The sequence below is a fragment of the Gopherus flavomarginatus genome, chromosome 6 (genome assembly GCF_025201925.1).
Source record: "Gopherus flavomarginatus isolate rGopFla2 chromosome 6, rGopFla2.mat.asm, whole genome shotgun sequence".
In the NCBI taxonomy this organism is placed as follows: Eukaryota; Metazoa; Chordata; order Testudines; family Testudinidae; genus Gopherus; species Gopherus flavomarginatus.
The window spans coordinates 3,721,541-3,746,060 of NC_066622.1; the positions used below are offsets into that span (position 1 = coordinate 3,721,541).

At 44.1% G+C, this 24,520-nt stretch overlaps 1 protein-coding gene across 10 annotated transcripts in view; it reads right to left on the reverse strand.

Annotated features, from left to right (window-relative positions):
* The window catches only part of FHIT (fragile histidine triad diadenosine triphosphatase), a 1,116,384-nt gene that overhangs the window by 853,666 nt on the left and 238,198 nt on the right, over nucleotides 1–24,520 (reverse strand). For 2 of the 10 annotated variants that reach the window (XM_050957593.1, XM_050957596.1), the window contains exon 4: nucleotides 17,475–17,623. The exons of the other annotated variants lie outside the window; for them this stretch is intronic. The gene's annotated coding sequence lies outside the window, so the exon portion shown is untranslated. The remainder of the gene's footprint in view (nucleotides 1–17,474; nucleotides 17,624–24,520) is intronic. 10 annotated transcript variants of the gene reach the window in all.

Consider the following 24,520-nt stretch of genomic DNA (forward strand, 5'->3'; position numbering starts at 1 on the left):
GGTCTTTGTAGAAGTATATGAAACAAAAAAGAAAACAGAGTTAAAAAAGTAACCATAGCTTAGGCTCAATGTATCATTCATTACAAAAATTGAACAAGACAAATATGCACAGCACAAATAAGGTATTATGGACTCATATGAAGGTCAATATATATTTTTGACAATATCTACTGTAATTAGGGGGTTATGTACACCAGTGAAAGCAGTACCACCCTACACTGACCAGGGTAATATTTGCATGCAGAAAGCATTCTATGCAATGGCTTCAACTGTACTGGTATCACATACAAACTAATGAAATCTTTACACTTATTTATTTCAGAAATCTATTTCATGATGTCCTCTGGTGTCAGACTGCTCAAGTGCCACTTCAGACTGCTGTAGGAGATGATGACACTTTAGAAATGTGTTTTTCCAATATGAAAGCATGCAGAGGAGAAAAGTGGAATTCAGGAAGTGCATGGAACCTCTCATACATGTAGACACTTATCTCAGTACACAAGCTCAGATTCTAAACCCTTACTTCCATTTTAATAAGTTCTGTATACCAGGACATCCAGGCCATAACAAAAAGGTCCCCCCCTTTCATACCCCAAAAGAAGACAAGTTTTTTAGTTCTGCAATAAGAGTTAAGGCAAAAGCCTGATCTCAGCTACACTAAGGCAATTCTTGTTGTGGATGGTGGAGGGATGTGACTGAGACCAGGATTTAACCATTAGGACTCTTCAGAAAAAAATATTACTTTTCTGCCCAGAAATCCAGCAGATATTTATACTGTTCACTCCTCATTTGTCAGATAGGCTTCTTGTCTAAGCAAAACCTGGATCACACTTAAGAATGCACTGGCAATCACCCCTACATTGCAGATCAACATCAATAAAATGAGAATAAAAAAACAAAAGTGTTTCATGAAGTATCTGATAAATCTAAATGGTCTTTAGATGAAAAAATTAAAGAGAGCATACTGAAAACATTTTTTGGAATAAGGCTTATCTCCTGTAAGATTCCCCTAATGATGGTGTACACTACATAAAGAAGATCATTTTAAAAAACAGGAAGAACCTGGATGTGGTCAAGACTGATTTAGCAATGGTAAAATATAGGAAACAGAGCCCATATAAATTAAGACACAAGACCACCACCTGAAATGGACTCAATTCTCTTACCAGGATATGTGATATACATGACAACTTCCTGTTGGCAGTGGAGGTGGAGTCTTTTTCTTGCTGCTATTTGAATTTGGAAAGAAAATTTGTAAATTTGAAGGAGGTGGGGAGAATGGCCTTTGGCCAAGACCAGCTTGAGGCTGGCAATAGAACATTCCATGTTCCTTGCATGTTCATTCCCAAGATCAGCAAGAGGAGAGAGAGATCATATGGTAAGCAGAGTGGAGGGACAGAAATGCCAGTCTCCTGGGGGAAATAGATGAAGCTGTAGCACACTTCACTATTTCTAGAAATTGCAAACAATACAAAAATGCTGCAGGTTAAAGTAAGTGCTGGGCTGCAGTAACTGCATTCTATGGAATATACTAGACACAGTTTGAATTTCCTAATTTTTTACTTCATGCAGTAGTTAGAGTTGTAATTATCATAAATTGCAACAATACTATTAAGCACCACTTCCAGTCAAGGAGGAAATGTAGATCTTCTTGTTGAAGTAAGCAGTTAAGCATACAAGCAGAAGTGGGGAGAACAGCCAGTATATATATATATATATATATATATATATATATATATATATATATATATATATATATATATATTTTGGTAATGCACCTTCTCAGTCTCCCCAGTCTCTGCTGCTTTTAGCCCTGGTGAGACAGGCTCAGGTAATGCGGTCCCCCTTGGGACATGAGGGAAGTTTGCTCCCCATATCTCCACTAGTCCTGGTTAGCGAATTCTTACCCCCTTGTGGGAGAAAGTACTGCCCCTCCTCCTGGAGGGTCTCGCTGTTTTTCTGCTCCTGCACTCCTGGCAGCAGGGCTTCTTCTCTCTCTAATCTCCTCCCCTTCCTTCCACAGGGAAGGGTTTAAAAAGGTCTCAGGCAGCCCCAAGTTGGATCAGCTGGTCCCAATTAACCTCAGGTAGCTCCCCCCTCAGCTGATTCTAATTTACCACCTTGGTAACCTTTCACAGCTGAACCTGATTGACCTGTGGTTGCCTCTTAGTTGATGAGGAGGAGGGCCTTTTAACCTTCTGGTACTGATTCCTACCCCTCCCTTGCAGCTGTCTGTCCTGAGTTTATCACATATCCCCCACCCCGACCCCGCTCAACACTACAGGGTTGGGCTACTTGGGTCGGCAAACAATGTACCCTTGAAAGGCCATCCGCGTTGCCATGCTTTATTCCGGACCTATGTTGTACTTTGAAGTGGAAGGGCTGTAGCAACAGGAACCACCTTGTCACTCTCGCATATTTCTCTTTGTTTTGGTGCATCCACTTCAGAGCGGCATGGTCCGTGACAAGGGTAAACCTCCGTCCGAGGAGGTAGTAGCGAAGGCTTTCTACAGCCCACTTCACAGCCAGGCATTCCTTCTCCACTACGGCATATTTACGTTCCCTGGGCAGGAGTTTCCTACTGAGGAACAGGACTGGGTGTTCTTCTGCTCCAACCATTTGGGAAAGAACCGCTCCCAATCCAACCTCAGAGGCATCCATTTGCAGGATAAACTCTTTCTCCCAGTCTGGAGATACCAGCACTGGGTCGGTGCAGAGGGCGGTCTGCAGATCTGCAAAAGCCTCCTCAGCCACGCTAGACCATCTTACTATGTCTGGACCACGGGCTTCCGTTAGGTCTGTTAGCGGGCATGCCCTGGTGGCGAAGTGGGGGATGAACCGCCTGTAGTACCCAACCAGCCCCAGGAATGCTCTGACTTGTTTCTTCCGGACTGGTCAGGGCCAATTCTGAATTGCCTCTAACTTGTTGAGTTGGGGCTTCACCACGCCTCTCCCCACTATATACCCCAGGTACTTGGCTTCTGCTAGCCCAATTGCACATTTGGAGGGATTTGCAGACAGCCCCGCCTTCCTCAAGGTGTCGAGGACTGCTTCCACCTTTCCCAAGTGCGTCTCCCAATCTGGACTATGTATAATGACATCATCAAGATAGGCGGCTGCATACTTGCCATGTGGACGCAACAGTTTGTCCATGGGCCGTTGGAAGGTTGCAGGAGCCCCATGTAAACCAAAAGGGAGGATTGTGTATTGATACTGTCCCTCTGGTGTTGAGAAGGCCGTCTTCTCTTTGTCGGCCTTCGCCAAGGGAATTTGCCAATAACCCTTAGTCAGGTCAAGGGTGGACAAAAATCGTGCTTTCCCCAGTCGGTCAATTAACTCATCTACCCGGGGTATAGAGTACGCATCAAATTGGGACACCTCGTTCAGTTTCCGGAAGTCATTGCAAAATCTCATACTGCCATCCGGTTTCCGTACAAGGACCACTGGGCTTGACCATTGGCTATGTGACTCTTCAATAACTCCTAACTTCAACATTTTCCTGACTCCTTTTTTATCTCTTCTCTTTTCGCCTCCGGGACCCGGTATGGCTTGACATTCACCTTCATTCCAGGCTCTGTGAGGATATGATGGTGAACCTCAGTAGTCCTGCCTGGCTTTTCCGAAAACACGTCCTGGTTGCGCTTGATCATGTTGATCACCCCAGATCGTTGGTCAGGGGTCAATTCTGGGGATATTCTGACTTGGCCAGGCGGGTTGCTCTCGGGAGGAGGTGACCCTAGAGTGACCACATGAGCTTCTCTGTCTTGCCAAGGTTTCAACAGGTTTACATGATAGATTTGCTCCAGCTTCCGGCGTCCAGGCTGTCGGACCTTGTAATCGACTTCTCCAATGGCTTCTATTATCTCATATGGCCCCTGCCATCTGGCCAGGAGCTTGCTCTCCGCTGTGGGTACAAGCACCATTACCCGATCTCCCACCTGGAATTTTCGGATCGTCGCTTGGCGGTTGTAGTATGTTTGTTGGGCCCCTTGTGCCCTCTCCATGTGTTCCCGCACTATGGGGGTGACTTGGGCTATCCTGTCTCTCATCTGCAACACATGCTCGATGAGGTTTTTCCCTGGGTTCGGCTGTTCTTCCCAACTTTCCTTGGAAATGTCCAGTATGCCACGGGGGTGGCGACCATATAACAGCTCAAATGGGGACTTCAATAATCGGCAGGGGTACCAAAGGTGCCCTTAGGCATGGTCGGGGCCCATGTAATTGGCATTCCGGACAGGAGGCACAATATCTTCGGACCGCCGCATATATTCCAGGCCAAAAAAACCTCTACAGAATTCGATCCAGGGTTTTATCTATTCCCAGATGGCCCCCGAACAAATGGCTGTGGGCTAGCTCCATCACTCCCCTCTGATGTTTCTGTGGTACTAGGAGTTGTTCCACGACCTGCTCTTGGATACGGACTACCCTGTATAGCAGATCCTTCTTGATCACATAATATGGCCCTGGGCCCTTGGCTCTTCCCTCCACAGGGACCTCATTCACCTCAACTACTTCTTTGCGAATATTATTATATACTGGATCATTGGCCTGATTCAGCCCAAAATTCTCTAGTGAAGGCCCAATTTGCCCAAACTCAGGGGGTTCTACTTCCCCCTCCCCCTCGAGGGAGGTCCCTGGGGAACTGGGCCCAGCTGCTGGCCTCCCAGCCTCCTGCCTAGTTTCCTTGTCAGTCCGACCAACTTTTTCCCCTACGAGTATAGGCTTCTGGTTCTGGGTCAGGATTCTCGTTCCTCTCCTCTTATCTGCCCTCCTTTCTCGCCGAGTCTTCCTGGGCTTCCCAGGGGGCGAGAATAAATCCTGGGCAAACTCATGGAAGGCCGAGGGGTCACTAACTATCGAGGCCATCCCATTGCTCTCTGAGTCATTACCACCTTCTGACTCCCCTCCAGGAAGTAGACTGCCGAACCCTGGGAAGTCTCGTCCTATGAGGACTGGGTAGGGGAGTTTCGGGACCACCCCCACCATCACTTTAGTGGGGTTTCCCAGAACCTCCATTTTTACTGGGATGGTCGGGTAGTAACTGACATCCCCATGGACACAGGATATCCCTGTGCGCTTGGCCCGGGATAGTTGATCATACCCGACCAGCTTTCCCGAGACCAGCGTGACTGCGCTTCCTGAATCTACTAATGCGGTGGTCTTTATGCCATTCATTTTAACTGACCTAGTATATCTATGAGGGACCATCACTACCCCTATTAGATTTATCAGGTCACATGGCTCTTCCAGATTTCCAAGGTCGCATTGCATGGGCTCCTCTAGGTTTGGGCATTGAGCAACTATATGCCCTATCTCTCCACACGCATAACATCGGTATCCTGCTCGGGGCAGCCCCCTAATTTTCGGGCTATGAGGCCTTACCCCCCGAGTCTCTCTCTCCCAGTCCCCAAGTCCTTCCAAGTACTCTGGCTGCTCTTCGGCCTCCTTCCTCCCCTCCAGAGTTCGGCCCGGAGCTACAGCAACTCGAGCCCTTGGTACGTAGACTTGCCTCCTATTCTGGCGCCTCCCTTCCCCGGGGGTCCGAGAGAGATCCTGCGCTGCTAGATGTCTCTCTACTAGGGCAACTAGCTCATCATAGGAGGAGGGATCATTTTGGCTGACCCATGCTCGTATGTCCGGCGGTAGCCCTCTCATGTGCCTGTCCAGCACCATGGTTTCCACGATTTCCTCCAGCCGGTGGGTCTCGGGGCGCAGCTACTTCCTGGCTAGATGGATCAGGTCAAACAGCTGAGACCTTGGGGCTTTGTTGACCCGGTATTTCCACTCATGGAACCGTTGTGCCCTTACAGCTGTCGTCATGCCAGACCTCGCCAGGACCTCCGCCTTTAGCTGGGAGTAATCTGAAGCTGCTTCTGTTGTCATATCGAAATATGCTTTCTGTGCCTCCCCACACAGAAAAGGAGCCAGAATACTGGCCCACTGGTCTTGGGGCCAGGCCTCCCGCCGGGCTGTTCTCTCAAACGCAAGGAGGTATGCCTCCACGTCATCATCCATCCTCATCTTCTGTAAGTAGTGACTTGCCCGCAGGGGCCGAGTCCCGGGGGGCCGTGCGCTAGGGTGGTCAGGGTCTTTAACTGGTTCACAACCTCATGCAGGGTGGCTCGATCCTGAGCCGCCTGGCTCATCAGTAGTTGATTTGTCTCCTGCTGTACTCGCACTGCCTCCTGCTGGGCAGCTATCTGCACCCTGGTAGCTTCTTCTTGGGCTGCAGCAGCCTGCAACAATGCCTTCACTATATCCTCCATTTTGGGTTTGTTTGTTTTTTTTTCTCTTGGTTGGGGGGTGCTTTACCCTGCCCCGAGATGACGTGCCACGAAGTTTCACTCTAATCCCACTTCTAATACCATGTGTGGCAATGCACCTTCTCAGTCTCCCCAGTCTCTGCTGCTTTTAGCCCTGGTGAGACAGGCTCAGGTAATGCGGTCCCCCTTGGGACATGAGGGAAGTTTGCTCCCCATATCTCCACTAGTCCTGGTTAGCGAATTCTTACCCCCTTGTGGGAGAAAGTACTGCCCCTCCTCCTGGAGGGTCTCGCTGTTTTTCTGCTCCTGCACTCCTGGCAGCAGGGCTTCTTCTCTCTCTAATCTCCTCCCCTTCCTTCCACAGGGAAGGGTTTAAAAAGGTCTCAGGCAGCCCCAAGTTGGATCAGCTGGTCCCAATTAACCTCAGGTAGCTCCCCCCTCAGCTGATTCTAATTTACCACCTTGGTAACCTTTCACAGCTGAACCTGATTGACCTGTGGTTGCCTCTCAGTTGATAAGGAGGAGGGCCTTTAACCTTCTGGTACTGATTCCTACCCCTCCCTTGCAGCTGTCTGTCCTGAGTTTATCACAATATATATAATATAAATAAAACACACACGGTTTTGGACAGAGATTTCCTTTATGCTCTTTACAGACAAGAACTCTGGAGACTATCTGTGAGAGTCTGTCCAGAGGCAGAACAGAGCTGGTAGACCTGACATGAGAGCAGCTCAGCTCTACCCCATCGATTGACAGGTTTGGACTAGTCTTCAATTCGACAGAACAGAACGGAATCTCTCTGATAACAGTTACACCAGGCATGAAAGGCAGAAGTGCAGAGGGAGAAGGCAGCGGATGGAAATTCCCTGACTTCGCTCTATTTAAATGTATTTATTGTGAGAGAGAAGATCATAATTATCCATTAATTGTGTGGGGGGACTGGGTTTTTGGAAGGGCTGGGGGTAACAACACTGCAGGGAAGCACCCATTCAGATGGACGCTTTTGGCCTTTCTAACCCACGTTCCAATGGCAGCTAAGCCTTCCATCGCTACCATCCTGATGCATTTCCGGCTGGGAGTATGGGCTCTAGGGTGGGCCCATGGATGAGGTGTTTGGGGTACAGGAGGCGGCTCAGGGCTAGGGCAGGGAAGTGCAGACTCCAGGAGGGAGTTTGGGTGCAGGAGGTTCATGGCCAATGAGAACTGCAGAGCCGGCACGGGGGCTAGGGCAGCATGCAGAGCCTCCCTGGCCACTCGTGCACCTAGGGGCCACAAGGACCTAGTGGCTGTTTGTCGGACGCACGCAGAGCCAGGGCAGGCAGGGAGCCTGCCTTGGCTCCAGGTCCCCACTGCGCCACTGACCAGACTTAACAGCCAGTTGGTGGTGCCAACTAGAGACGCCAGGGTCCCTTTTCGACAGCGCGTTCCAGTCAAAAACCAGATGCCTGGCAACCCCAATTCTCAAAACTATTCTTGAATTTGTTTTTGGGTTTGTTTGGTTACTGAAATCTGTCCAGATGGCCAGAAAGGTAGGAAAGCAGCCATCTGACTCCAGAGTTAATGCCAATTCTATTCAGTGGATCAACTGGCATGATGGTCTCATGTCGGTTTCCTAACCACCAGTTACTTAATGGCAGATTATAGCTTTGGATGTCCACTGAAGAGTCAACTGATTGTTTTCCTCTCCCTTCAACTCTGACCTTTGACTGCAGTGATGGTTTTAACAACACCAGCTGGTCCATCTTATTTTTTCCCCTTGTAAGTTATACTTGCAAACTTGAAATTACAGGGGGAAAAAAATGTTTTATCGCCTGCAACTGTTGAAGGTCCCATTCTCCATTAATTTTCACCTACACCTATTTATCAGCCATATAGAGAAAGATCTGACTTTTTACAGAATTCTGCTAACCACCTCTGGGCAGCGTTTGCAGTAACATAGTAGAGATGTCTATGTGCATAAGTAAGCTGATGCCTTATTAATTTTACTGTGAAAAAAGCAAAGTGCATGAAGTTACTCCAGATTTACAGTAGTATAAACGGGAATAGTCTGATCCTTAGTGTGTTTTTGATCTTACATTGATTACTCCTTATTTAGACCAGCATAAGTGAAGTGAAGCGAAGCTCCTAGAGAGCCAGCACAAAAACAATTATCCTTTAGGATATGCACAATGGTGAAAACATTAGGAAGTTCCATGCCCATCGGTTAAGCATATGATCTTTGGTACAACAATCTTATTTCTCAAAATTCTTAACAGTCAAAACGGCATTTGAATGACATAGGATTAAGCGTTATATGATGTTGTAAGTACACAGATTCATAAGTCATGTAATGACCTTGCACAGACTAAACAGCAGGTGAACTCGGCTCGTTTGGACATCTGATGTTCATAACTATCCAGATTTAACTCATATACTTTGCTACACTTTTACCTTACCAACATTCGTTGGTTGAAGGTTTTGATGATCATATCTAGAAAGCCAGCTTTAGAAACTCCTCACACAAATTATTAAATGGGAAATACAAGTTGCCCCTGAGATGAGACAAGAATTCTTTACCCTGATGGCACAGAAATACCTATTTACTTAGAAAAGTAACATTTCATTTGCTGGCAATGTTATGCCATTCACCATTTGCTGTCAAAATCTATGGCAGTCCTCATTGCCTTTGCTATCAGTCCCTCTAGACTACTGAAGGCTTATTTGAACTATATATAAATTCATGTATTGCAATACAACACAATAGGGAGATTTAAAGGCACCATGGTAGCCTTCATTCACAATTTCCTTGCTTTTATTAGTGTGTGTCTCAGTTTTAACATCCTGAGTACTTTTCATATTGCTGTTTTCATGAAAAATATTTCATCAGCTGTGTAAGTGGGATTTTTACAAATAGAAAGGTTTGTGATTTAAAGGTCTATGATCACTGCACCTAATCCAGCCTGTTATTCACAGTTTAACTGCCTCAAGAGGTTCCCCCCACCCAAGAACACAACAGAAAATAGAATTAGCTATTTTATGGGGTCTTCAATTGCTAAAAAAGAAAGTCTAGAACATACCCCAAGAACATGCAGTAAATGTAAACCTCTCATTCTGAAGACCCTTCCTAGAGAAAGAGAAAATATATTGGATCATGGTTCATGGGAAATGCAAACATTTTTAGGAGTAAATTCACAATTAGAGGAACAATAGGGCAGAGATAAAATCACAAATAGGCTTAGAGAACAGACAGAGCAAAACTGAGTAAGAGTAACAGAAAATCAAGCGTCTGGACCTTAACAGAACATGGTGAATCTTCCTTAGACCTCCAAAAAACACTGACAAGTCTCACTGTACAGAAAACAAAAGCTATTAGGTGCCCTCTTAAATGTAACTAAGCTGGGCCCTTTACCTAGCATTCTTGCACATATTTTGGACTTTAGACCAAATATCGTTCTCAGTTACATGCATATGGCTCACTGACTTGACTTCCATGGGAGTTGCATGTGTTTACCAGACTGCAGAATTTGGCTTTAAGATTCTCCGAATAACTCCTTTATTTCTCTACTAAACCAAAAACACCAACACGCTCATAAAGACTAGTTAAAAAGGGAGGCTCATGATAGGAGAAATGGGTTTTGTTCTCAATTCTTCCAGCAACTCCCTGTGTAATCTTTGACGAGTCACCTATTGGTGTTTTTTAGCCTTATGCTGGCCTACTCATCAAAGTTTTACCAGCATAGGTATGTTGGTTAGAGGTGTGAGGTTTTTTTTAAACTGATTGTTATGCCAGTAAAAGCCCTAGTGTAGACCCAGCTATACTGGAAAAAAGGTGCCTTATATTGGAGTAAGCCATACTACTGTTGGCCACCTTTATACTGGTACAACTGTGTCCACACTAGAAGGGGATTGTCACTTCAACTATGTTGGCACAGTTGAATTGACAAAACTTAAGTGTCGCTAAGCCCCCAGTTTCCCCCATCTATAAAATGGAAGCAATGCCCCATTTGTCAGGTACTTGGAGATTCCCAGATGAATAGTTTAACACAAGTGTAAAATACCATTATTATTAAACATTTCACTCAGATTGTCTGTCAAATTGTGATTCTCTCTTGAGAGAAGACAATCTTGTCAATATCAAGTGTATTTTACTGCTCCTTGAATTTCTATTGCTTATGCCATTATGACTACATATTGTACTGTCCTGGTGCGCTCATTACTTTGTATATTTTCTCCATCTGAAAAAAAAAATCCATATTCTGGTTCACAAACAAAAGCATCGCATGACTGGCCAACTCCCTAAGGGAATCCCCTCCCTAACAACTGTTGTTTCCTTTATCTGATGATATATGAACTCTTTTCAAATCAAATCAGGGCTGTGCTGGATTTACTATTTAGTTTCTTTCGGAAGGGGGCTGTAATTTCTTAAAAGGATGATAAAAATGCTTAGCCCACGGCCTGAGAATGGAATTCAGCCAAACCCTTAACCTACAATCACTCACACTCCTTCACCCAAAGCATCAGAATCAATTTGCCAAATAGGATTTCAAGGTATCTGTAGCCAAAAGGCACAGTCAAAATTATTTCTGTCTATTTCACGGAAAGCAAAATTCTCAACCAATAATCGTATCATATACATGAAACCAGTGCATTAAAATTCAAAGCTGCATCGAAGTCTTTCTGAATATTCCTGTTTTCCCTGTTTTGGATAATTATTGCTCCCATGCACATTTAAAATATCATCAGGACACTATGGCTACTGATGGCAGAAATAGTTAGAATTTATTTAAATACATAGTCCTATTTTTTTAGGCTCCAGCATTGGCCTATTTCAGTCTTATAATGGGAATCTCTGAGGGAAGACCAGTGCCTAGTCATCTTACTAGAGCCCCCATCATCCTTATTTGGGTAAGTTCCCCTAGTAGGATGAGATTAAGAAACAGCATCCTAGATCCCTAGACTGAGAGGAAGCGAGTGGTATCTGTAGTATACTGAGACAGAGAATGAGAGTTTTATAGAAGAAATAGCCTAGGAAGCTCAAGAAACAGCCACAAAAATGAAGTTTAAATAGCCTCCTGCTCAGTCTCTTGCAGAATATGCCAAACCTCTGCGCCCCCGCCCCCCTAAAAAACACCAGCATAAAAATATCTTGTAGTACTGCAAGTTTGTTAATCTAATTCAGCCAACTAGCTGTCTCACAAAAGCCTGCTGAGAAATGTGCATATTTAGTGCAGTTTGTCAGTACACAATTTAAAGTCCATTACCAAGATTTTAACATCTTCTGTCCTTTTGTATTCTTCTTTCATCCCCCAAATAAGGCAATTCATCAGAGTCTTACTGATGGAGCTTTGAGGAGAGTCTAATTTTGAAATACATATGGAACTGAATCTCTCTTTAGGTAACACAAATAAATCTACTCTCAGAAGTATTGCCTTCTTAATTGTCTTTAAATACAATGTATCTATCACTACAGCCTGTGACTCCAGTTTTCTTTGTTGAAATTATGGAAGGAGGGAGAGAATTTATGTAGGAGGAATTCTAACTCTGAGGGCTTCGAGTGGATGATCGGTGAAAGATTTTTAAGGACCGCAGCAAGATCCAAGAACAGGGCCTTTTAAATGCTGATGGTAACCTATCAAGAACTGATCATGAACAAAAGTCTGGGCATTTTTTGCCATTGCAGGCAAAAATTGTCAAGTCTTACTTTTGGCACAATAAATATTTGTTGTTTTCCACGCGGTCGCTGGTAAAATCTCCTACACTTCAGGTTCTCTCTTTCTAATTCAAGGCCTGTTAGAGCAGGAGAAAATCTTTAGATAGCAACTTTTCTATTCCCACTAAAGAAAAAAAATGTCTTGATGACCCCCCTTCCCCCACTTTAGTTCTACAAAGAACCACCAAAGGAAAGGGAGAAAGAAATGAGTGTAAATGGAACTATTCCTCACAAAGAGATCTTTACTGAGGAAGAAAAAGGAATAAACATCATTCAATACCTTTCATGTGACCTCCCCACACTCTGTGCACACAGAAGGAACTTTTAAGTTTGGCAAGTTACCTTGTGTCAGAAGAATATTTAATGACTGTTACATAAAAGTGAAAGTTGTTGCCTTAGGGGAGACCTGTGTTTTCTTTGCAGCTTTGTGTTATCCTACTGTGCCTTCTTCTTGAGACAGCATGTTCCTTCCACAGAGAGAGCCAGCAGCCTTCTCTATGTGGGGGCTGAGTATGTGCCACAGCACAGTTTAGCCAGGCTGTCCAAGCTAAGATAACTGGAGCCTGTGCATAGGTGATTCTGCCAGCTGATTCTAAACAATTTCTCTCCATATTGTTAACTGCTGCTTACAAGCTAACAAACCCTCATCACTAATTAAAAGAATGCCCAATCTTTTTGGACTTAATGTATCAAACTACATTTTCCTGCAATTAAAAAGGATACTTTACTGTAAAAGTCTGATTGCTGCAATTCTTTCACAGACAATCAGGATTACTCACCCTCTGAATTTAACTACAGCCCACACACAAACGGCCAAATTAAGCCTGTTCATAAAATCACTGAAGAAAAAGAACAGGTGGCAGATATAGCCCAAGTACTGCAGAATCAGGTCCAGTCAGAGTGAGGTCAATACTACTGGCTTGATGCAAAGCCCACTGAAGTTAATGGAAACCCTCCCATTGGTTTCAAACGGCTTTGGATCAGGCTGTGTCAAAGATTGAAGATCTGCTACAATCTCAGTCATGTCATTTACATACAGCAGCTACACACTGGGGCAAAGTTCCTTCTGGAGCTCCACAGGACACAAGAGCAGTGCAGCTGTGGCTGCACCACCTATGAAAAATGCAGCATACTCTATCCCACGCACTTGGCACTGGCTCACCTCATTTCTTTGGGTGTGTCTTGTATTCTGGGACACACAGAGCTCTCAAGGGAGAAAAGTACGAATTACTCTTCTGCCCAGATGTACAAGATGGCAGATTGAGTGTGCTGTATGTTGGCTCCCTGCAAAACCACATAGCATCTGGGTACAATCTGGCCCAGTATCTGCAGTTACTTTCCAAAGAGATCTGTTCCCAAAAAATCTTAAAGATATAAAGTTCTATTTTAAGTATGCAATAAGCAACATTAAAGAGAGAATCCTTATGGACTTAATTAACTTAACACTGGGTTAACAATTAACTTCCCACCACCCTAAATTGCTAACACTTTCATACTGGACCAAACATACAGCACTGTGCTCTTACCTGCCCAATTAGTGTTCACATGATGGCCCAAGGCACAAACAATTCTGTATGCAACAATACAATTCCAATGTGTATTTCAAAAATTAGAGATATACCAGCTTATTCCAAGCCCAGGAGAAGCTCAAAACCTGAATCCAATCAAATTAGATTAGAAAAAATAAAAACAAAAATCAATAGCACGGCTGCGAATGATAACCCCGAGCCAAAGTGTTTGTTTGCCTGGAGATAAGGCTGCTCAAAACCCAATCCCACTACCACAATCACCAATTAAATATTTCCACCTAACTCTTACATAGCACTTTTCATCCATAGATCTCAAAGTGCTTTACAAAGGAGCTCAGCCTTAGCTAAATGATATTAAAGCGATATCACTTACACAAAATTTCTTTCACAACCCTTGGCTCCCAAGTATCTCACCATCCAAACACACTCAGATTCCTTGTTTTCACAACAAACTTCCTTACACGTCTGACAGAGCCAACCACAATGCATGCCCCACATTCCTCCACACTCAAATGTAGAGCTTTAACTCTATCCACAGCTAACTCAGCATTCATTCTTTATAGACAAATGAGATACAATTTTCAAAAAACACATAAGTGATTCATGCATTTTTGAGAATTACACTTATATACACCGGGGTGAACCCTATCATTTGTCACTTCTGCAGAGATACTAAGAGGTTACAGTTTAGATTCTACATTTCAATCTGACACAGAGGATTTGATGTGGGAATTTTCCATGGTTTCTCTTCCTCCAATATAATTTCCAGCTAAGAGAAATTGTACCATGTCCAGCAAATTTATAAGTGCTATATTCAATGCCTATTGGACATACATCCTTTACTACTGAGGTAACATGGGGGAGAAAGAAAGAGAGGGAAAAAAGTGTGAGATAGGATATAAAATTTAAATTGAAAACTTTCTCTTCATTATTTTTCCCTAAGTTACTGTAGAGTTGCTGGAGCTATAATTTTTACCATGTTCCACTCTAGAAGTGGCTGCAATTTGATGGTGGGTGAAGTGCTCCAAATATAAGATGTACATAGTTGGTACTTCTATAAAGCTTGTTGAGTCTTGTGAAAGAGGATATATTAAAAAAAAATGAAAAAAAAAACCAGTGGGTCAATAATACTGAGCCCTCAATATGGTGATGGCTGGGCTGTGGAAGGAGAAACATCCTGAAAGAGTCCTTTCTTTTTTGTCTCATTCTTCTGCTTTTTAAAAATACATTTATCTTCTTTTGTCCTCACAATTAGCCTCTCTCTGTGATCGTTCAGGTAAAGAGAAAACACAAAAGTCCTTTTCACTGAGCTTTGAAAGAGAGACACACACACATTGGAATTGCAGAAATTTGTTTCTGTAGCAAAATTATAATTCTGTGTTTGATATCATTATCCAATGCTACAGAATTGTGATGTCACAAATGCAGTCCCACACACTTCAGAATAAAGAGTCTGTGAGAGAATCTTTAATTCATCATGAAGGCAAATCCTACAGGGCCTAGTTGTTTGCAGTTTTATCCGGGTGGCATTCAATCTCCAGGTACATAAGACAGTCTGTCTAGGTGTTCAGTCTATGTCTGTCACTGGCAATCTGATCACGCCACAGAAGATTTATTGATGATCACATGATTCCTGACCACATAGAAGCATTCCTCATTTAACACATTATTAGGATGGAAAACCAATAAATAACAATGTCTGTACCAAGAAAGCTGCCAAAAGCATACCATTGCTAATGGAGATGGTTGCTGCATTTGGATAGAAATAGCTCATTGCCGATCTGTTCCCGACACTCAGTATGTCTTTGGTTAATTACAGCTAGTCAAATAAAATACCAGAGGAAATTGTTAAAAATATGAAAGATAAATAGATCTATATGTTCAGTAAGACATCTGAATATTTTCCCCTACACAAAATTCCCCTTTTTAAAAGTATGTTAACATTTGGTTTTGTTTAAACAAACGCACACTTACTGTGTGATTAAAAGAAAGACTTTACCAGCTGGTCAATACTTCTTAGCCTTTAAATTTTTCAGTAAAATATTTGGGGAAATGATTTGCCTTAATGCACAATCCTTTGTTTAAAAATATAAATAAATAAATAAATAAATAAAAATAAAAACTCCACTACTTTTTCAGTACACTGAAGGATTATACCTGTCCGTAAAATGCTCAATTATTGTTCCAAGAAGTCTGTATAGGCTGTCCAGCTGAAGAAATCTTACAGTTTATCAGCTTCTGTGATTAAGTTAAAAACCCTGCAAAAATGCCCCATTTGTTTGTTTTTAACATGATAAGGATCCTCCCAGAGAACTTTACTGGATAGTACAGAACACGAAGGTACAATAAGGATGAAGCATAGAATAAGCGGTCTACATATAGCTTGAAAAGTCTCTTTGTATGATGATCCTACAATACTTTTGAATGAGTATAAAACCTTGAATTTACAAACTAAAACTTCAGCAAAAACTGTTTCTAGAAGTTATGGTTGAAATAAGAGTTCAGATTCTTCTCCCAGTTATTACCATTGTAAATCTGGAGTAGAGTAATCCACTGATCAGTATCAGAGGGGTAGCAGTGTTAGTCTGGATTTGTAAAAAGCAACAAAGAGTCCTGTAGCACCAGATTAGACTATAGACTTATAGACTAACAAATGTATTGGAGCATAAGCTTTCGTGGGTGAATACCCACCTTGTCAGACTGATTGAAGTCAGAGTAACTCCAGAGGAGACACTTGGCTAAGAGGAGAAATTGGCCCAAAGATATTTTGAAGGGAGAAGCAAATGCACTTTCTTCTTTTGAAATGTAGGGTTTTTTTACATTCCACTAAAGCCAATCAACTTTCTTTTTATTTAAAGACTATTGTACTCAAGATTTCCCAACAAATAAGTGTATTATGCAGTATATGATATTAACGTTGACAGCATACAAGTAAGGTTGAAAATGTTAACATATCAGAGGTTAACAAAATGCAGAGGTTAACCTTTCTGTAGCAATTCTGCCTGTACATGTGCACTTTAGAACTGCTTACTGCAGCACATGTTTATGTGAGTGGGGAAAAGAGCTGGATGCATATTTGTTTTACATTAGTTTCAAACTCCTGCTATGCAGTGCAGCATTGCCGCTTGCCCTGTTACTGGAAATCACTGAAAATTAATTTTAGCAGATATTTCAAGTTCACAAAGTGAAAATTAAGTTACAGAAAATGCTGCCAGTTTTACAATCTTTTCCTTCCCTGTTTTTCTGGTTAATGGCCCAATTCTGCAAATGTCACTCACCTGAGTAATTTCCACTCATGTGAGAAGTCTTACAGGGTAGAATAAGAATTATTTCTGTATGTAAAGGTTGCAGAATTGGGCCTGAAATGTGTAGTTTATACTGGATTCTTTGTTACATTTTTGCCATAAAATATTAAAATATGCAAAGCAGAGGAATTGACGCTGCAAAAGTTGAGTTTCTTACAGTATTTCCTGCCTTTCTTTTAGCTATCTACACTTAACATTGCAACAATTTTTCATCTAAAATTCCTTTGTTTTTTCAAGACAACAAAACTGCAATTTAATATTTTAAGTCCTCACCTTGGTGAGAGGAGGGAGAGTTTATACCTCAATTCCTGAATAAGGTGAACTGAATTCATCTCTTTGCTCATGCTACTGGGCCCAGTTCTTTCAATGTATGTGACTAGTCTGAAGCATGGTCTACACTAGAAAATTAGGTTGGTTTAAAACTACTCAGTCAGAGGCATGAAGTATCCATACCCCTGAGGGGAGCTGTTAAGCCAGCCTAAGTCCCCATGTAGACAGCACCAGGTCAATGGAAGAATTCTTCTGCTGACCTAGCTACCGCCTCTCATGGAGTTGATTACCTATGCCGATAGAACTCCTCCTGTCAGCATAGATAGCCTCTACACTGATGTGCTACAGCTGTACTGTTTGAGTGCAGACATACCCTTATTCATGTAAGTGGTCCCATTAAAGTACAAAGATTACTCACTTGAAAGTCAAAACCGAGAGAGTTTGGACTTGTGTTGGGCACCCAGTAGAACCTGGAATTGTGGATAGCTGAAACCATGAAGCAGGTCCCTGCTAAGTTAGGATTAGCATTCGCAGCATGAAGGTTTGCATCTTCACAGGGCTCGCTCTCTGAATTTGAAAATGAAATCCATTCTGTAACCATGGGTGTTCGTATTATCCAGATGTATATTTAACATTCCACTCAACTCTTGGTGTAACCCACTAACTCCACTGACTTCTCTGGAGTTAAGAATTTCCACTGGCTGAGAATCTAACCCTTGCTCTCAATGGTGTCTTATGGCAGTGAGTACTGCAGGTTATTTATACATCATACAAATATTATTCATTATTTTGTATGAATGTGTCAGGTCTCATCTTCTTGTGTTCCTAAACTGTTTAGAATCCAGGCCTGACAGAGAATAAAGTCCGCTTAGTGAATCCCCGCTTCTTAAGCACTTAGCCTAGGTTGTTTTCTGCAGGTTTCCCATATAATTACTGACCATGCATATAGGTTAAGACCTGAGACAATCACAGTACAAGGAGGCATGGAAAATGCTAAGATTTTAAACTGGCAACAAAGAGGTCAATTTCAGATTGGATTCAGGCCCCAGTGTTCTCAAGAATCAAATTTGCTACAAAAATCAGTCAGTATTTGAAGAGACCCTGCTGGAATGATGACCTAGATCAGCTTCTTTGCATGTTTTTATTTTATCATTATAGTAAGACAGTTCCCATAAGAAACAAGTCAATCCTCTTAGGAAGGTGAACTAATGCACTAATCCCATATGGACACATGGGCACACTGGCTGCTGGTGTAAAGTAAAGGAAAGAGAAAGATTGTAGGGATAGATTTCCAAAAAGTGCTCAGACCTGCATTCAGGGCCAGTTTTCCAGAAGAGCTCATTCCCATTTAGGCACTTACATGGCCATATTTCCAATAACACTTTGTTCCCAGTAGCCAGTATTAAGAACAAGAGATTTAAACAGACTCTCTTCCAGTCCTTCAAAATCTGTGCAAGCCCCAGGTCAGCATTCCATTTGGCACTGAAAAGGTCAAACATTTGCCTTTAGCCACCCCCGAGTAAATACAGGACAGAGCTTCAGTCTGCCTTTTTGGGGCCTAATCCAATTGCCTGCTCAAGTCAGTGGGAGTCTGTCCCTGAACTTCAATGAGCACTGCACCGGACCCTTTATGAGAAAGGGTCTTCACTGCACTTCAAGTCAAAGGTCACCAAAGCAAGGCACAGTAGACTATGATACAGAAGAAAAATCACTGAATATGAACATTAGTCAGCTGATTTCTATTTGGCAGAGTAATAAACCCAAAAGAAGCTCCTAAAAAGCATTAACAGGTACACTTTTCTCCCTTCAATCTTTGTTTAAAGAGGAGAATCTGTACTCCCCAAATTCTGCCCTCTGACGCATACACACATGAAATTTGGCCATCACTGAAAATTTACTAGCCACAGGAATTAAATCTAATACATATACCCTTATTGTGGTATTTTTCATTCTTAGTACAGGAAATACACTGAATAAGTAGTATGTCCATTATAAAAAGGACTGCTACAATACCGGTTTCAGAGTAGCAGCCGTGTTAGTCCGTATCCACAAAAAGAACAGGAGTATTGTGGCACCTTGGAGACTAACAAATTTATTTGAGCATAAGCTTTCGTGGGCTACAGCTCACTTCAGTGGATGTATGCAGTGGAAAATACAGTAGGAAGATATAGATACACACACACACACACACACACACACACACACACACACACACACAACATGAAACAATAGGTGTTAGCATACACACTCTAATGAGAGTGATCAGTTAAAGTGAGCTATTAGCAGGAAAGAAAAAAAAACTTTTTGTAGTTAAGCCTAATTTAATGGTGTCCATTTTGCAAATTAATTCCAATTCAGCAGTCTCTCACTGGAGTCTGTTTTTGAAATTTTTTTGTTGTAATATTGAGACTTTTAGGTCTGTAATCGAGTGACCAGGGAGGCTGAACAGTTCTCCAACTGGTTTTTGAATGTGATAATTCTTGACGTCTGATTTGTGTCCATTTATTCTTTTGCGTAGAGACTGTCCGGTTTGGCCAATGTACATGGCAGAGGGGCATTGCTGGCCAATGACGGCATATATCACATTGGTAGATGTTCAGGTGAACGAGCCCCTGATAGCATGGCTCATGTGATCAGGTCCTTTGATGGTGTCCCCTGAATAGATATGTGGACAGAGGCCTTGGCTACACTGGCACTCTACAGTGCTGCAACGTTCGCGCTCAGGGGTGTGAAAAAACACCCCCCTGAGCGCTGCAAGATACAGCGCTGCAAGGCCTCAGTGTAATCAGTGCCGAAGCGCTGGGAGCGCGGCTCCCAGCGCTGCAAGCTACACCCGTAAGGACGTGGTTTACGTGCAGCGCTGGGAGAGCTCTCTCCCAGCGCTGGCACTCCGACCACACTCACACTTCAAAGCGCTGCCGCAGCAGCCCTTTTAAGTTTCAAGTGTAGCCATACCCAGAGTTGGCAACAGGCTTTGTTGCAAGGATAGTTCATGGGTTAGTGTTTTTGTTGTGTGGTTTGTGGTTGCTGGTGAGTACTTGCTTCAGGTTGGGGGCTGTCTGTAAGCGAGGCCTGGCCTGTCTCCCAAGATCTGTGAGAGTGATGGATCGTCCTTCAGGATAGGTTGTAAATCCTTGATGATGCGCTGGATTGGTTTTAGTTGGGGGCTGTAGGTGATGACTAGTGGCGTTCTGTTACTTTCTTTGTTGGGTCTGTCCTGTAGCAGGTGACTTCTGGGTATTCTTCTGGCTCTGTTGATCTGTTTCATCACTTCATCAGGTGGGTATTGTAGTTGTAAGAATGCTTGATAGAGATCTTGTAGGAGTTTGTCTCTGTCTGAGCGGTTGGAGCAAATGCGATTGTATTGTAGAGCTTGGTTGTAGACAGTGGATCTTGTGGTGTGGTCTGGATGAAAGCTGGAGGCATTTAGGTAAGTATAGCAGTCAGTAGGTTTCCAGTATAGCATAGTGTTTATGTGACCATCGCTTATTAGCACTGTAGTCTCCAGTGTTAGTCTCTAAGGTGCCACAAGTACTCCTGTTCTTTTTACAATACCAGTGTAATTATAAAAGCCTGCATTAATGACTAACTTTGATCACCTATCTCTGTATCCAGAGCTATAGGAAATCCTTGAAATGTGTGCTTTGTGTCCTTCAAAAACTATAATGCTGTCTAAATACAGGCAGATAGCTATATGTCTACAGAGAGCTGAGAGGTAGAACAGATTAATAGTAGGAGGTCATAGCAGAGCACTTCAAAATAACACAGGAAAACATCTCTGAAAAACTTGTTTTAAAAACCAGGAGGACAATGCACAGTTTCTTCACTTGTTCTCCATCCTGCATGGAATCATGGGTTCCCCCCTCCCTCCTTTAATATATTATAAATATGCTGCATAATGAAGACAGATTGGATTTAAAAAAAAAAGGAGGCATATAGAGAAAAGCACTTGCTTATTAAGTTGTCCTGTAGAATTATTTTTCCTAAGTGCACCCCTATGAAAATCCTTTAACAAATCAGCATTTTTTGGTCTTTATATAATCTTGCTCTCCATTTGGTAAACAAATAAATAATAGACGGTTACTCACCTTTGTAACTGTTGTTCTTCGAGATGTGTTGCTCATATCCATTCCAATTAGGTGTGCGCACACCACGTGCACATTCGTCAGAAGATTTTTACCTTAGCAACACTCGGTGGGTCGGCTGGGTCGCCCCCTGGAATGGCACCATTATGGTGCCGGATATATACCCTTGCCGACCCAATGACCCTTCAGTTCCTTCTTGCCAGTTACTCCGACAGAGGGGAAGGAGGGCGGTTTTGGAATGAATATGAGCAACACATCTCAAAGAACAACAGTTACAAAGGTGAGTAACCGTCTTTTCTTCTTCGAGCGCTTGCTCATATCGATTCCAATTAGGTGATTCCCAAGCCTTATCTAGGTGTGGGGTCAGAGTGAGATGTTGCAGAATGCAAAACTGCTGAGCCAAATGCTGCATCATCTCTGGACTGTTGAACCAATGCGCAATGTGAGGCAAAGTTGTGATCGATGACCAGGTAGCTGCCCGACATATTTCCTGGATGGGAACATGGGCCAGGAAGGCGGCAGATGAAGCTTTAGCCCGAGTAGAATGGGCGGTTAGGTGGCTAGTCGGAACGTGAGCCAAATCATAGCGTGTACGGATGCAGGATGTTACCCTAGATGAAATTCATTGGGATGAGACTGGTAGGCCTTTCATCCAGTCTGCCACAGCTACAAAGAGCTGAGGTGACCTTCGGAAGGGTTTTGTTCTCTCGATATAAAAGGCAAGAGCCCTGCAAATGTCTAGGGTGTGCAGCTGTTGTTCCCGACGCAATGGGTGCGGCTTCGGGAAAAAGACTGGGAGGAAGATGTCTTGATTGACATGAAAGGCAGACACCATCTTACGGAGGAAGGAGGGGTGTGGTCGCAGCTGTACCTTGTCCTTATGGAATACCGTATACGGGAGGTCTGCTGTCAAGACCCAAAGCTTTGATACTCGTGTTGCCGAAGTAATAGCGACGAGGAAGGCTGTCTTCCAGGAAAGGCACAGCAGCGAGCAGGTGGCCAGTGGTTTGAAAGTAGCATTCATAAGCTTGGCTAGCACCATGTTGAGATCCCAGGTAGGGGTTGGGCGTCTGACTTGAGGGTACAAACGTTCCAATCCCTTGAGGAACCTTGAAACTATGGGGTGAGAGAAGATTGATCGGCCATTTTCCCCTGGGTGGAAGGCAGAGATGGCTGCCAGATGCACCTTTATGGAAGAGACCGCTAGTACCTGTTCTTTCAGGGACCAGAGGTAGTTCAGGATAGTAGGAATCGACACTTGCCTGGGGACTGAGTTACGCTGAGCGCACCAGCAGGAGAAACACTTCCACTTGGCCAGATATGTCATCCTAGTGGAAGGCTTCCTACTGCCCAAGAGCACCTGTTGGACCGAGGCAGAGCAACGCAACTCAGACTGGCTCAACCACATAGCAACCATGCTGTGAGGTGAAGAGACTGCAGGTCCGGATGGTGAAGCCTGCCGAAGTCCTGTGTTATGAGATCCGGCCAGAGTGGCAGGGGAATCGAGTCTGCCACTGAGAGGTCGAACAACATGGTGTAGCAGTGCTGCCTCGGCCACGCTGGAGCAATCAGGATCAGGTGGGCACTGTCCCTGAGGAGCTTGAGTAAGACTCTGTGAACGAGTGGAAATGGTGGGAAGGCATAGAGTTGGTGCCTCTTCCACGGGATCAGCAATGCGTCTGAGAGGGAACCCGGGGAGCATCCCTGGAAGGAGCAGAACACCTGGCATTTCCTGTTCTCTCAGGAGGCAAAGAGGTCTATGTGGGGAAACCCCCACTTCCAGAAAACAGAATGGATGACGTCCGGGCGAATCGACCACTCGTGAGAGAGGAAGGATCTGCTGAGGTGATTCGCCAGAGTGTTCTGGATTCCTGGGAGCAAAGACGCTACCAAATCGATTGAGTGGGCTATGCAAAAGTCCCAGAGGTGGACGGCTTCTTGACAAAGGAGGGAGGAGCGTGCTCCGCCATGCTTGTTTATGTAAAACATGGCCGTTGTGTTGTCCGTGAACACTGATACACAACGGCCTTGGAGATGGTCTCGAAACACCTGGCATTCTAGACGGATCGCTCTCAGCTCCCGCACATTGATGTGCAAGGCCAGCTCTTGAGGTGACCAGAGGCCTTGAGTGCGAAGGCTCCGAGGTGGCACCCCAACCCAGAGATGACACGTCCGTGGTTAGGGCCATCAAAGGTTGTGATGGGTGGAATGGCATCCCTGCACAGACTAGAGTGGGGTTTAGCCACCAGCTTAGGGAGCCCAGAACCTTCCAGGGAATAGTGAGCACCGAGTCCAGGCTCTGTCTGCGTGGTTGGTATATTGAAGCAAGCCAGGTTTGAAAGGGACGGAGGCGTAGCCTCGCGTGCTTGGTCACGAAGGTGAAGGAGGCCATGTAACCTACTAGGCTGAAGCAGTTGCACACTGATGTTGTTGGGAAGGTTTGAAGACCTCGAATAATTGAAGCCATTGCTTAAAAACACGACTGCAGAAGGCAGGCTCTGGCCAGATTGGAGTCCAGAACCGCTCCTATGAAGTCTATTCTCTGCGTGGGTGTCAGAGTAGACTTCTCTGTGTTGATAATCAGGCCTAGGCTCCCAAACAGGTCTTTGACGATGTGCAGGTGCTGCGGTACTTGTAACTCGGAAGTCCCTCGAATGAGCCAGTCGTCGAGATACAGGTAGACGTGTACCCGATGATGCCGGAGGGAGGCGGTGACTACAGCCATGCATTTTGTGAGCACACACGGAGCTGCAGAAAGGCCAAACAGAAGTACAGTGAACTGAAAGTGTTGATGGTTGACCACAAAATGGAGGTACCGTCTGTGTGGTGGGTAAATTGCGATGTGGAAATACGCGTCCTTCATATCGAGGGTGGCATACCAGTTTCCCGGATCCAGGGACAGGATAATGGTCCCCAGGGTTATCATGCGGAACTTCAGCTTTATCATGAACTTGTTGAGTTCTCGCAGGTCTAGGATCGGTCGTAGACTTCCCTTTGCCTTGGGGATTAGGAAGTAGCGGGAATAAAACCCCTTGCCCCTCATGTCTTTTGGCACCTCCTCTATGGCTCCCATGGCTAGGAGCGACTGGACCTCTCGTAAGAGGAATTGCTCGTGAGAGGGGTCCCTGAAGAGGGACGAGGAGGGTGGGTGGAAAGGTGGGGTTGAAACAAACTGGAGGTAGTATCCCGCCTACACCGTGCGCAGGACCCAATGATCTGAAGTTAGCTGGGACCAGGCAGGGAGGAATTGTGAGAAACGGTTGAAAAAGGGAGGAGAAGGATCCAGTAGAGCAACTGGTGGTCCGCCCTCAGGAGTCCCATCAAAAGTTCTGCTTGGGTCCCGCTGGTGATTTAGGGGGCGCCTGATTTTGACCTCCTT